General features: G+C 44.1%; 1 long non-coding RNA gene across 1 annotated transcript; it reads right to left on the minus strand.

Annotated features, from left to right (window-relative positions):
* Positions 1–2991: 2991 nt before the first annotated feature.
* Positions 2992–4494, minus strand: LOC115264404 (uncharacterized). Its single transcript, XR_009995954.1, has 2 exons — positions 3990–4494; positions 2992–3590 (listed from the first exon to the last, which is right to left on the minus strand). It is a non-coding gene; the product is annotated as an uncharacterized LOC115264404 (long non-coding RNA).
* Positions 4495–9209: the final 4715 nt, after the last annotated feature.

Consider the following 9209-nt stretch of genomic DNA (forward strand, 5'->3'; position numbering starts at 1 on the left):
GTCTGTCGTCTTTTGTCCCATTCGTCTGTGCGCTCGGATGACACGCACACCAACGTACCACGCGGAAGCTCGTCTCTCCCGTTTTCGGCTCCGATGAGCAGCATGCATGCTTGCCGCGCGGTTTGTAGTTATGAACCATATTCCGCTCTCTGGTGATGCACTGTCATAAATTCTAACTCTAGTTTTATTTTTTTTGTTCGAACAGGATCATTTCAAACCAGTTACTTAACTACATATAATCTAAACCCGATCAATTTAATTTATTATTATTATTTCCTACACACCCGAGTTGCATGGTGATGCAAGAAACTTACTTTTGAAACAGTTCACTTCTGGAGCTGTTCCAGAGGTCCCAGAAGATTGATTCTATCTAGGTTCACCAGGTCCACCCGAATTGCATGGTGATGCAAGAAACCTACTTTTGAAACAGTTCGCTTCTGGTGCTGTTCCACAGGTCCAAGAAGATTCATTTAATCTAGGTTCACCAGGTCCACCCGAATTGCATGGTGATGCAAAAAACTTACTTTTGAAATAGTTCACTTCTGGAGCTGTTCCAGAGGTCCCACAAGGTTTAATTTAATAAGGTTCACCAGGTCCACCCGAATTGCATGGTGATGCAAGAAACTTACTTTTGAAACAGTTCACTTCTGGAGCTGTTCCAGAGGTCCCAGAAGATTGATTCTATCTAGGTTCACCAGGTCCACCCGAATTGCATGGTGATGCAAGAAACCTACTTTTGAAACAGTTCGCTTCTGGTGCTGTTCCACAGGTCCAAGAAGATTCATTTAATCTAGGTTCACCAGGTCCACCCGATTTGCATGGTGATGCAAGAACATTACTTTCAAAACAGTTAGGTATATTCTGAAGCTGTTGCAGAAGTCCCAGAAGATTGATTCTATCTAGGTTCACCAGGTCCAACCAAATTGCATGGTGTTGCAAGAAACTTACTTTTGAAATAGTTCACTTCTGGAGTTGTTCCAGAGGTCCCAGAAGATTTGATTTATTAAAGTTCACCAGGTCCTCCAGAATTGCATGGTAAGGCAAAAAACTTACTTATGAGACAGTTTACTTCTAGGGCTGTTCCATTGGGTCCCAGAAGATTTGATCTAATAAGGTTCACCAGGTCCACCCAAATTGCATGATGCAAGAAACTTACTTTTGAAACACTTCTCTTCTGGAGCTGTTCCAAATGTCCCCGAAGATTGGATATAATAAGGTTCACCAGGTCCTCTCGAATTGCATGGTGATGCAAGAAACCTACTTTTGAAACAGTTTATATCTGGAGCTGTTCCAAAGGTCCAAGAAGATTGGTTCTATCTGCATGGAATTGCATGGTAATGCAAGAAATTCTTCTGAACTGTGCTCATAGGAGCCAACATGTGCCCTAGTTGGGGGGAGGCAGAGCTCTTCAAAACTGCGTCAATTTTATTCGAATTTCTGATTTTTAAGGGTGATAATGGTATGTAAATCGCATGGAGACTCACCTCATTTGAGTCGAGATTCATCACCTTGATGTTCGAGTCGAGCTGCGTCACGTCATTCCAATCATAGAATGAGCACAAGTAGCCTATTTCAAGTCAACATTTATCGAGAACGATTGTGCCACTTTTTCCCGAATGCCGGTTCCCCGAATGGCCCGTTTCCCCGAAAAGACTATGTATTACATTCTTGTTCAAAATGATCACGTGTCACAAAATGTTCGTTTCCTAGGACCTATGTTATTCAAAAAGATATTCTACCATAGTTAGACAGGTCGTTGGTATAAATTTGGTTCTAGAAAGAACGAGCAGCAATGGAAAGAAGGAGTCATATTACCATTCTTCATTTAGCAGGTCTGAGGAGCAATAAAACTTGAAAGAACCGCCTAAAGAATGGTGTGATACGGGGAAATGGGTCATTCGGGGAAAAGTACCATTCGGGGAAACGACATTCAGGAAAAAGTAGCACAACCATCGAGAACACTGATCGAACAACAAGATCATAATACATATGGTAGGTAAGGTAATCATAAGTTGAACCATAATTATCGAATGTTTTAATTCGTTCGAATCCGTATCCCATTTGGTTTTGCTCAGTGTTGCGAATACTCACTTGCATAAGCTATACTGACTTGCTTCTATCAAAGTTCAGTAGCATGCTATCAAAAAACGGTGTATGAAGGACATTTACATTGTAGTTACATTTTCTTGAATAAAGTAAGAGTCTCACACGCATACCAAAGTCGTGAGAGAACTGTGAGCACGAGGTGAGTTAAATGAGTATAATTCATACTCACCTCGTACTCACAGCTCTCTAGTGACTTTGGCATGCGTGTGCGACCTCTCCTTTACTGCCCATATTCGCATAGTTGACGTAAGCGCCACTGTAGTTTTCAACACACTTTTGAAATATTAACAATGAATAATGACAAGTTTTAGAATTTTTTTTACGTTGACATCTAGCTAGTGATTAGATCTTGTGATCTATTGAATAAGACTGGTCACAATCATGCACATGCAATAGATATTAGCTTGTGAGTGCTGACATTGTTAATGGTGGTTACGTCAACTATGCGATTATGGGCAGTTTATTCGGTGAACTTTTAGATAAAACTACAATGTAAAAGTCCTTTAAACATTGTTTTTTGATAGCATGCTTCTAAACTGAGATAGCAGCAAGTGAGTATTCGCAACACTGGTTTTGCTGGCGTAAACTGGAATGCAAACGATTTAAGTTCGAAAACAAGAATGAGGGTGTTGGAATTGTTCATCCCCCAAGAGTAAACAAAGCAGCCACTAGCGCAGTCTGCAGGCCAACAAAGTTCAAATCAAGATTAAAAATGGTTCAACAGATAACATTCTCCAAGTACGAATTACGATTTTTTCTGTTTTCATTATGAAGTGACACACGTAATAAGGCCCATAGCATACAATGCGGGAGCTATACGAGTGCACCGTATATGTGCTTCCTTTTGGGGGAAATGGGTGAAATCAGTGATTTTTAAATTGCTAATTATCGATGAAAAACGCTTTATTTAATGATTGTAAAGTCAATGTTACCAGGTCATACTATGAAAAGCTATGACTATGAAATTTTAATGAATGTCGAAATGTTGCAAATTATGATTTCTTACTCTACTGCCGGTAGACCAGGTTCGGTTCTTTGGGAGCTTTGAACTGCTGCGCCGACGAGTAGATCTTGCTGGTTTTGCTTCAGGCCCACAGGATCCGGCTGCCGAAGGCCTTCCCAAAAACCAGCTTCAAGTTGCTTCTCGGCTCCCTTCGAACCGCACTCTCTGCACGAGGAACGACCCTTGGGAAATGTAGAACCGCTTAGTTTCAACCTTGTCGAAACGCTCCAAATTGCTTCCGAGCACTTTGGCGCGATTGCTCAGCTAGTGGGTCGAGAGACATTGATGAAGACGCCATCTAGATCCATCGGAAATAAAATCTTGCACCGGACCGGAACCAGCCGTACAGCGAATTCATTTTGATGCACCAGCGGTCGATTCATGGCTGTGGTGGACTTCCTGCAGAGGATGTTTTGTTTGTCGAGAGGTTGGCCGCAAACTTACAGACCACCCAGCATTGTAATGCGTGGACGATTTCATCCTGGATGCGGAAACAGAAATTGTACGGATAAATATGAAATTCGTTTACAGATAATCACCCTCATTCTTGTTTACGGACGTATCGACTTTCGAACGTATTTGATTCGTTCGAACCCGTATCCCATTTGATTTTGCTGGCGTAAACGGGAATGCAAACGATTTACGTTCGAAAGTGGATTCGATCGTAAACAAGAATGAGGGTGAATGGGAGTAACAAAGATATTTAAAGTTTAAATATCTTTGTTACTCCCATTCACCCTCATTCTTGTTTACGATCGAATCCACTTTCGAACGTAAATCGTTTGCATTCCCGTTTACGCCAGCAAAATCAAATGGGATACGGGTTCGAACGAATCAAATACGTTCGTTTAAATTAAACTTGTCCACTACGATGGCTTACCTTGGCGGAAGTTTCCTCAACAATTTATTCATGTATCGTCAGCGAAGATAGCACCACCTAGAAGTTTTTAATTTGCGTCCAACCGGATTTATCCCGATCGTAGAACACACCGTTGCCTTTGCTCAAAAACACTTTCGCCCTGATAAGCCGTTATATCCGCCGGCACGAATAATCAATCGTTTGGATACAAAAACAAATTATTAAACGGTTGCTTGCCACGTAGCGCCATGCCGGTCGTTCCGAAGATTCACACAGTGGCCTTGCCAACACATTTCAACGGCGCACATTTCGCAAAACCATCCGTCGACGAGACGCGTTTTGTGGTCGAACTTTCACTGACGCCAAAGCGTTTCCGGAACTAGTCGTCGGTCCTCGAAGGTTGTCGATAAATCGTTTAGTCTCTGGATCTATCGGCTGGCCAAGTCCTCGACGGAATAGCGAATTAAGTAACTTCCAACTGTTGGAAAAATCTGTATCCTCTTCGTATCGTTTCGGGGCCATCAGGTGTTGCTGCTGCTGGGGAGGTAACAAAAAGCAAGCAAACAAAACAAACATGTTGTTGACAAGTCGATTGACAGTTCACTCATTTCGCCCGTTCAAGGGGTTTGCCAACGCAAGCAATTACAGAAAACAAGAGGGGCTTGCAAAAGGGTGAAAAAGAAAGTGGTACCGAAAAAAACGATTACTGCTCCGTCTGTATCTTCGTCGGTGGTACGGGCCTCGGCGGCGATAGAAATGGTCGAAAATTGGATGTGCGAGAGGAAGCTGGCATTAGCTCACCACAAAACTGAAGTGCTGATGATCAGCAACCGAAAGGCGGTACAGCATGTTAAAGTTTCAGTCGGAGAACTCACCATCGACTCGAGACGAGAAGTGAAGCATCTTGGGGTGTTGATCGACGACCGGCTAAACTTCAACAGTCATGTCGACTACGCCTGCGAGAAAGCGGCCGAAGCAATCGCAGCGTTGACCAGGATCATGTCAAACAGATCGGCAGTCAGTAGCGGTACGAGGAGACTCCTTGCCAGCGTGTCGACGTCGGTACTTCGGTATGGCGCTCCTGTCTGGGCAGCTGGACAGCTATCGAAGAGGAACTTGGCGCGGCTGAATAGCACATACAGGCTGATGGCTATGAGAGTAGCCAGTGCATACCGAACCATATCCACGGAAGCGGTCTGCATTATAGTGGGAATGATCCCCATAAAAATCGTACTGGAAGAAGACTGCGAATGTTACAATCGCCGAGGAACGACAGGATCCCGCAAGAATGCGAGAGCTGACTCGATGAGAAAGTGGCAGCTGGACTGGGATAGCGCCACAAACGGAAGATGGACCCATCGGCTCATTCCAAACGTTTCGGTATGGGTGGACAGAAAACACGGAGAAGTTAACTTCCATCTGACACAGTTCCTGTCAGGCCATGGTTGCTTTAGAGCCGATGCACACGGGCGGCGCGTGCACGCAGCGTGAATCAACGCGCGTCGCCGCAGCGTTCCTGTGGGGCATGCGTTGACATTGCGTGACGCACACGGTGCGGCGCGGTTGCGGTGCGGTAGCGTTGCGTTCTCGTGTGCATCCTCCCATTTGATTGTGTGTAACTCAGGACGCACTTGCGTGCACGCTGCGTGGACGCGCCGCCCGTGTGCATCGGCTCTTAGGGAGTATCTGCACCGATTCGGCCACGCAGAGTCCCCACTTTGCCCGGCCTGTCCGAACGAGGAGGAGACACCGGAGCACGTGGTATTCTACTGCCCACGGTTCATGGCGGAACGTAGCGAGATGCAAGCGAGCAGTGTTGGGAATCTGAACGCGAACAACATCATTACGGAGATGTGCCAGAACGAAGTTACGTGGAGCGCGGTGAATAGGTCAGTTGTGCAGATCATGTCGTCGTTGCAGCGAAAATGGCGAGAGGATCAGAGGATGGCTGATCGCGAGCGGAGTAGGCATGATCCATCGTCGGGGACATGACCGAGTAGTTCGTGGCGTAGTACCGGTTTTGAGTCGTCGGGGCGCTGGTGAACCGGAAGCCAACCACCAACCGGAATCGCCAGACCGACCTCGGCACTTCACTGGTCGGGATTTTCGGTGTCGGGAGAACTTCCACTGCCGGGGTTGTCTCCGTCGGAGTAGGCTAGGTCCACCGCCGGGGACTAGACCGAGTAGGTCCGCGTAAAAAGCACCGGAGCTTGGTCGTCGGGGCGCCTGTGAACCGGAAGCCGACCTCAACCGGAATCGCAGAACCGACCTCGGCACCTACCCGGGAAGTTCGGTTTCGGAAGATCTTCCACTGTCGGGGAACTCTTCGTCGGAGTAGGATAGATTCACCGCCGGGGACTATCCGAGTAGTACGCGAGAGTGCTAAAGGCTACATGGTCGCTTCCAGAAGACCTGTTTTATCAGCGGAGTAGAGAACTGCATGAGGAGTGTTAGTAACCGTAATCAATCGCTAAATGGCGAACAAATTAGTACTAACACATTACTAACTGGAGCTAAATGGCTCGGCATGTGGCATGGTAAATGTGGCTAACACAGTAGAAGGTCGCTAAATGGCGACTGTTTAATCAAAATAGAATAACAAATTACACGGGAGCCAAACGGCTCAGTACGAAGACTAGAATAACGAATTGGTGATGGTGCACAAGGCACATAACGCCTCCCCTCCGAAGAAATACTGCATGGTGGTACCGGAGGGGAATTTAAGGTGGAGGTGAACTAGGAGAGTGTTTTTAGTGGGTAGGCGCACATTCGAATCCCACACAGCGTCTTTAGAAGATTTTTGGACTCCTAGAATAAAAAAAAAAAAAAAAAAAAAAAAAAACACACACACACACACACACACACACACACACACACACACACACACACACACACACACACACACACACACACACACACACACACACACACACACACACACACACACACACACACACACACACACACACACACACACACACACACACACACACCACTCGTCTTTCTTTTTCCAAAGACAACACTTCCCGAACCGAAATTAAACTAATTTCACATGCACTGTTCACCGTTCTCGTCGCCAATGTGAGAATCTTTCTCTGTAATGATTATTCAACAACTGTATTCATTATTTTTATACACTTTATTACCGATACTTCAATAGTGGTTTCGCAGCGCGGCGTCACGAACACTAATGCAAATCTACTGGTTGAAAATATGCCCATTTGATTTTGCCGGGAACAGCTGATTTTTGTTTACTATTTTCAACCAGTAACTCAGGTAGTGTTCGTGTAATTCAACGTGTACGTACACGCAACACCACTAAAAGCAGAAACCACTATATTACATACAATGATTCACACTCCAGACAACAATAACAACATCTCAACATATGACAGATACTCAATGTAAACATACACGCTAAACGTAATACAGTAATACAATAATTTATTATGTGCATACCACAAGGTACCACAGTTAACAGGTAAATATTTGCACCAAATCGCCAATCGGTGTAAGCTTATAATAAGCTATTTTACGAGACGTTTTTTCGGTGGGCCGCTCATTGTTATTGTTTACATTTGATGTTTTTGTTTTCGTGAAAAGTAGCATAACATGTGGTAAGCACCAATCAATTCTTTACTGGCAGAGATGTTTCGGTTTCTAATGTGGCATGTTTCGGTCCCCCGAGCTGCACGATGTCACTAGCAGACGAGAAAACATCCCTGCGGTCTACGGGTATTGATTATAGTGGGCGGATCGGTGAATTTTTTGCAGAGAAATGTGCTCCGTTTGATTGATGGGGCTGTATCACATGTTATGCTAGTAGAAACGTAAATAAATGGGCCCACCGGTTTAACCTCAAAACTGGTAAACACTCCAAAATCAGCTGATTCGAAACGTCTCATAAAATGCCTTATTGAGTTTTTCAGGCACTTCCGTGGGTACCCCTAGGACCGGACAGCACAATTCCCCAGAAGACGCCAGCCACGAATATCAGCGGAAATGCTTATAAGAGGAAATTTATGACTACGGAAGTTTCTGCTGATTTTTTTGCTCTTCACCCCGCGCCTTATTCTGCTGACGTTTTTTGGACTCGGATAAGTGTGCAAAAAGGGACCCTGAATGCCGCCGTCATCGAGATGCTGTTTTCCGCAAGGATTTTACTCTTACTGGCCACGCTTTCCATACTGCTGGAACTGGCACACAGTACCGAACACGGAAGCCACCAAATCGGTGAACACGGTTAAAGTCTTTTGGAAACCCTTTCAGCAGCATAGTGGCCATCCACGGCGGTGGAAGTGGCCTTGAGAAAACCAACCTGGATCTGTTTATCACGGAAGCCCTGATGCTGCTGATCTTGATAAATGATGGTGGCCACTAGGAAGTGATCGAGGAACAACAGCTTAACTATAGTTATATATCATTTACTGAATAAAATAATGTTCAAGTTTTCAACATTTTTGTTTTTTTTTCAATTTTCCTAAAGAAAAAAAATCAAAACAAAACAAATTCTAGTCAAAATTAAATAAATCTCGGTTATACTAGCTTCGGTAAGTCGAAGTTATACTAGAATATGTGTATGTGAAAGTTGTACTTAGCCAGTTTATCCAGCACATAAACGGAGTCTGGGGTCAACCAGGCGAATAGTGATTTAGTGTGGGATTTATACTTTTTAGTATATATTTTTCTTTGAGTGTCTTCCTGTCATTCAAAGTATGTATCAGAATACCTTTGCCCAGCTTCATCCAACGATACCGAGCAGAACGATAAAGGAGCATCGTGGCTAATATTTGTGTTTCGATATCAATACGAGTATCAATATGCAAAGTTACGTTGATATCGGAAAATGAATATATTCCGATAAATATTCATGAAGTAATCCAAAGTTCCAGCGATAACATAGAATTTAACGAAATAAAGTTACGTTTCGGTAAAGGTTTTTATCTTATGACCGATAAAGGATATTTTTTAAATGTGGTTATCGATCGATGAAGTTTTTTGAATACATGTGTAACGAAATAACCAGTAAATAATAGTCGACATTAATCTTTATATTTTGGTAAAGAACTTTAACGAAGTTTGTGAAATGGTTGACCGGGCATCAAACACCATATTGCCACAGTCAGTGGTGAATTGAAACATTTCAAGTGGTGAAATCAATTAGTATTGGAAATTAACCGATTGCAGCGCCACGCTAATGCCACTTGTGTTGCCGATTTCAAATGGCCGTTAAATTCCTTA

The sequence above is a fragment of the Aedes albopictus genome, chromosome 1 (assembly GCF_035046485.1).
Source record: "Aedes albopictus strain Foshan chromosome 1, AalbF5, whole genome shotgun sequence".
Classification (NCBI taxonomy): domain Eukaryota; kingdom Metazoa; phylum Arthropoda; class Insecta; order Diptera; family Culicidae; genus Aedes; species Aedes albopictus.